General features: G+C 43.6%; 1 non-coding gene across 1 annotated transcript; it reads right to left on the reverse strand.

The window, feature by feature from the left end:
• Positions 1–3888: 3888 nt before the first annotated feature.
• On the reverse strand, positions 3889–3995 carry LOC112627173. Its single transcript, XR_003120041.1, has one exon. It is a non-coding gene; the product is annotated as a U6 spliceosomal RNA (small nuclear RNA).
• Between the last annotated feature and the right edge of the window lie 1404 nt (positions 3996–5399).

A 5399-nucleotide genomic window follows, 5' to 3' on the forward strand; every position in this document is an offset into this window, starting at 1 on the left:
GCCAACAGGGTGAACATGAGAACAGCAGTGGCAGGTGGCTGAATGGGTTCTCAGGCTGGCAGCACCAAGCTGGAAGGAACTGGGTTTCATACCCGGGTGTTGGCTGCCTGCACTTGGCCGGTGCTGATCACAACACCCTTCAACCCCAGCAGGAGTAGGCACCTCTTTCTGAGCACCCAGGGCTCCTGCTGTCTTATGTGGAGACCATTTCTCTATTGTATTAGTTTCCTATTGCTACTGTAACAAATTACCACAGACATAGTGGCTTAAAACAACACAAATTTATTATCTTACAGCTCTGCAGCCTAGAAGTCCAACACAAAGTTGGACTTTGTGTCACTGGGCTACAATCTAGGGGCTAGCTAGCTGCATTCTTTTTGTTATTTTTAGTTTTTTTCTTTTAAAGGCCATTCCCTTTGGATCTTTTTGGAGGCTCTTGCTTGAGGGGCAATCTAGAGGCCACCCTTTCCAGCTTCTAGAGGCCACCTGCATTCCTTGGCTCGTGGCCGCTGCTTCCATCTTCAAAGCCTACCTGGGTCTGTTGAGTCCTCTTCACATCTGAATCACTCTGATCTCCTCTTCTGCCTCCCTCTTCTATTTTTAAAAACCTTTGTGATTCCATTGGGCTCACCTGGATAATCCAGGATAATCTCCCTATTTTAAGATCTGTTGATTGGCACTCTTAATTCCACTGGCCGCCTTAATTCCCTTTGCCACATAAGGTAACATATTCACAGGTTGCAGGGATTAGGATGTGGACATCTTTGGAGGCCATTGTTCTGCCCACCACATCTATTGTCTTAGACAGTGCTTTCCATCTCCCACTGTTACGCATCTCAGGTGGAGTGCTTATGGCTCATCTCCCTATGCAGATGTAAACTCATGACAGACTGAAATTGGGTCTTGTTCTGACCTGAATTGTTCATGATTTGATCTTCAGACCTTAGCTACTGATACCCCAGAAGGTATGGGAGAACTTTCTAAGGGGTGTGTGGGCAAGGTGGCGTCAAAGGAATTCCCTGTGTCCTTTGCTAATGCACGTCTGCCTGAGAAGGTGCCTGTGGTGGAGGCTGCTTCTCTTTTTGCCTCCTACTCTTTCCAGATGTTTTTCTCTCACCTTAACAAAGAAAGACCCAGCCCTATCTCCCTGGAAGTGCCAGTGACATTCAAAACACTGGTGTCTGCAAAGCCTCCATGTCCTCCTCAACCTGATTAAGACATGTTTTCAATAGATTGTATATATAGATTTATTACTCATATACAAAAAATCGTAATAGGTTTACATTGCCTGATCAAATGTACACAAATAATGATTACAATGATACTCAATCCAGAGGAAAATTATTAGCACTCAGAGCCTAATGGTTGCAGGAGGTAAAAAGGAAATTAGAATTTCAACTTATATACATTTTTTCTTGCACGGAATTAGGATAACGATGTGATTATAAAAAGCTTACTAGCACAAAATTATATTAGAACAAATAAATTTGATTTTAAAGAGGAAAAAGGAAAAATGTAAAATTTTATGACTCATAAAGAAGAGTTTGTTCTTGTATTTTTTAAAATAGCTGATGGTGAGTATCAAATTACTATGGTATTTAGATTCCATTGGAAACATTTGAAAGAGTGATGTAACAGTTTTATTTATAAAATGTCAATATTTACAATACAGTGAGAATTGTACCCTTCATATTATTTAAATTTATGTTAATTTTAGATGTCAACCAAAAATGTGCAAGGACTTAGTGTATCAAAATTCTTTAGGAGGTAACATGAGCTTAAAAGTTTGAAGACTTTAACTTTTAAAGTTAAAAGGCTGCTTTATGGGACCTTATGCACAGTAAGTGCTTAAAAATGTTTGTATTTGAAGTTTGTAAAACATTAGGATAAAATTAAGGTGGTCAAAAAAAAGTATAAAGTTAGAAAGTTATAATATAGAAGATTCTCTAGTGATACCTTAGATGTGCTCCCCTTGATAGCTCATGAGCATCTCTGGGGACTCTGGGATACTAAGAAATCTTTACTTTCCTTTCTTGGTCAGGGATGTTGATGATTGGCTTAAGGCAGTAGAGTTAAGTTGGACTACGTGTGCTTTGCAAAATCCCTGAAGAATAGTACTCAGGAAGGGAATGGAGCTTTTGGTTGCTTATTCATCCATCCAGCCAACCAACCATCCATCCAACCAACCAACCAACCAACTAACCAGCCAACCAACCAGCCAGTTTCAAAGAGTGCTAGGTCCTAGGCTAAGAGCCTGGACGTAGAGATTGGAGGGGAGACAGGAAGTGCAAAGTTGAATTATGTATAGTTCCTTCCCTCAGGAGCCTGCAGGCCATAGTGAAGTACATAGCATCTTGGCCTTCCCTGGCTTCTGCTGGAGACACTCTCCCTTTCTGCTTTACTTCATCCTCTTTAGGATTGTGTCTGATCGATAGAACATGTTTCTGGTAGAAGAGATTTTGCCGTCTATGCTAGTTGCATTTGGGAGCAGGGTCTCCTCCCCTTCCCTGCATATGTCTGTGAGGCCTCCTGCACCCTTCTTCACCTATGCTCCTGGCTGCCTTAGGTTGTTGATTCTTTGTTAGCAGGAGTGAGTCCATTTTTAGGAGTGATGAGTGGATGGAAAAATGTCACCAGTCACTCGTGACAGATGTCGCCTAAGCTTAATTAAGACTAGATGAGACGGCTTCAGCTCAGTAACTTCATAGATGGTGTAGGAAGAATGCCTGATCATAGAGCAAGGATTCAGGGTCGCAGGCAAGATTTTAAAAATCAGTTTGTGTCACCTTCATGCAGAGTGGTCTGCTCCACATTGCAGGGGGTGCAAAATGTACAAGATGTAGTTTCTGTTCTCATGGAGGTTATCGTTAAAAGTTTGCATGTGAAAAGAAATGGATAAGATACAAAATTGTGTTTTTACTCCTGCCCCAATATTCTCTCTCTCTCTCTCTCTCTCTGTCTCTCTCTCCTCCTCTCTCTGTCTCTCCCTTCTCAAGCTCTGTCTCTCTCTCTCTGCTAAGGGATCTGGCAGAGCTCCCAGGCCCTGTATCTGATGGGGTAATCCTTGGGGAGGGGATGGTGATGAGTACTTGGGAGTAAGGAACCACCGGAGAGAAAAACAGAACAGGTCCAGAAAGTGGGCATGGGGCATGAAGGAATCAAGAGCCATATTGTAAGATTTTGGGAGCAGTTTTGGTGGGGAGTTAGTCAAGGCCAGGCATAAGGAGCCCCCAGGCTGCTGGGGGCTCTGTGGGTGGGAAGGGAAGTGGAGAATGAGAAGAGTGGAGAAAGATGGCTTGATGAGGTTGGTATGGGTTGTGAATCAGAACCCCTTCAGTGTTCTAGAGCGGGTGCTGGTAAAGATCGAAATTGCTCACATTTAGGAAGACCTCGCTTCCTAAAATGTTATCAGACTGTGTTAGTCAGTTAGGACTGCCATAACCAAGTGCCACAGACTAGGTGCCTGAAACAACAGAAGTTTATTGTCTTATAGTTCTGGAGGTTGGAAGTTGAAGGTCAAAGCATCCGCAAGGCTGTTTCCTTCTGAGGGCTGCGAGGCAGGCTCTGTTCCAGGGCTCTCTCTTTGGTGTGTAGGTGGACGTCTTCATGTTCATGTGGAGCGCTCTCTGTATGAGTGCTTGTGTCCAAATTTCCCACTTTTATAAGGACACCAGGCATATTGGGTTAGGGGCCCACCCTACTCTGGTACGACTTCATCTGAGTTAGTTACATTTGGAATAACCCTATCTTCAAATAAGCTCACACCTAAGATTCTGGGGCTAGGACTACAATTTAGGCATTTTTGTTGGGCAGACATCATTCAGTCCACAACACAGGTACACTTTGGACCACATGGCGCCCTAGCTTGTATATGGGTTATTGCATTCTTTTTTATTGTCATGCTTCCTGAATTTTTGTGTCATCCTTACTCAGGGGCCATGCTAATTTTCTCTGTATTGTTCCAATTTTAGTAGATGTGGTGCCGAAGTGAGCACTATATGTAAGTGTTATTAAATGAATTAATGCATATAACAGGGTAAATGATTCTATGCTTTTGTTATTGCTAAAGCTACAGTAAAAGCAATAACTTCTGGTTTCAATGGAGGCTAGCCATACTGCTGGAAAAACCTTCAAGATGAAATGTGAATTTCCTCATGCTATTTTTATGCTTCAAACCTTCAGTGCCTTTCCCTGGCACTTGAGGTCAGATGCCAGCTGCTTGTATTTTTTAAAAAATCTAAAATATGCTAAAAAGTATTTTCTGTAGAGACAAGGTCTCACTGTGTTGCTTAGGCTGGTCTTGAACTCCTGGCCTCAAGCAATCCGCCCACCTTGGCCTCCCACGGTGGTAGGATTTCAGCATGAGGCACTGCTCCTGGCTGTAAAATGCCAGCTTCTTACTGTGGCTTCCAAAGCTTTCAGGACAGGCCTCTGCCCATGCTCCCAGCACATCTCGGGCCATTTTATTCGCTCTGCTCTTGCCACACCGGTCTTTTTTCAGTTTTTGTAAACTCAGCTGCTTTCGGGGCCTTTGCACAGACTGTGCCCTCGGTCAGCAATGCTTTCTCCCTGTGCCCAGTTCTCCCCTTCTCTGCATGGTGTGATCTTCCTTATTCTTCAGGTTGTGTCTTAAGTCTCACCTTCTCAGAGGCCTTTTCTGGCCCCTCAGTCTAAAGTAAGTTACCCCATTATTTATTATCTCTTACAATGTAGTGAGTTGAATGGTGCTCCCCAAAGATATATCTACTTGCTGGAACCTATGAATGTGACCTTTCTGGGGAGAAAGGTCTTTGTAGATTTAATTCAATTAAGGATCTTGAGATAAGATCATCCTAGATTATTTGAGTGGGCTATAAATGCAATGACACATGTCCTTATAAGAGGCAGACAGAAGAGAAACACCTGGGGAGAGGAGAAGGCTGTGTGGCGTTGGAGGCAGAGGATAGAGTGGTGCAGCCATAAGCCTGGGAATGCCTGCAGCCACCTGGAACTGGGAGAGACAGGGAGCAATTCTCCCCAAGAACTTTGGAGGGAGCATGGCCCTACTGACACCTGTATTTTAGATTTCTGGCCTCCAGAACAGTGAGAAGGTAAATTTCTGTTGTGTTAAGCCTCCCAGTTTGTGGTAATGTGTGAGAGCAGCAACAGCAAATGAACACACACAGAACTTTGTCTTTTCCCTCTGTGTCACTTATGACAACTTACTTTCATATCACAGACTTGGTGACTTGTTTACTGTCTGCCCCCGGCTCCCTTTTAAAAATTATTTTTATTTTTTTGAGACAGGGTCTCACTCTGTTGCACAGCCTAGGGTACAGTGGCATGATCAGGGCTTACTGCAGCCTTGACCTCCCGTACTCAAGTGATCCTTCCACCTTAGCCTCCTGAGTAGCTGGGGC

The sequence above is a fragment of the Theropithecus gelada genome, chromosome 6 (genome assembly GCF_003255815.1).
Source record: "Theropithecus gelada isolate Dixy chromosome 6, Tgel_1.0, whole genome shotgun sequence".
Lineage (NCBI taxonomy): Eukaryota > Metazoa > Chordata > Mammalia > Primates > Cercopithecidae > Theropithecus > Theropithecus gelada.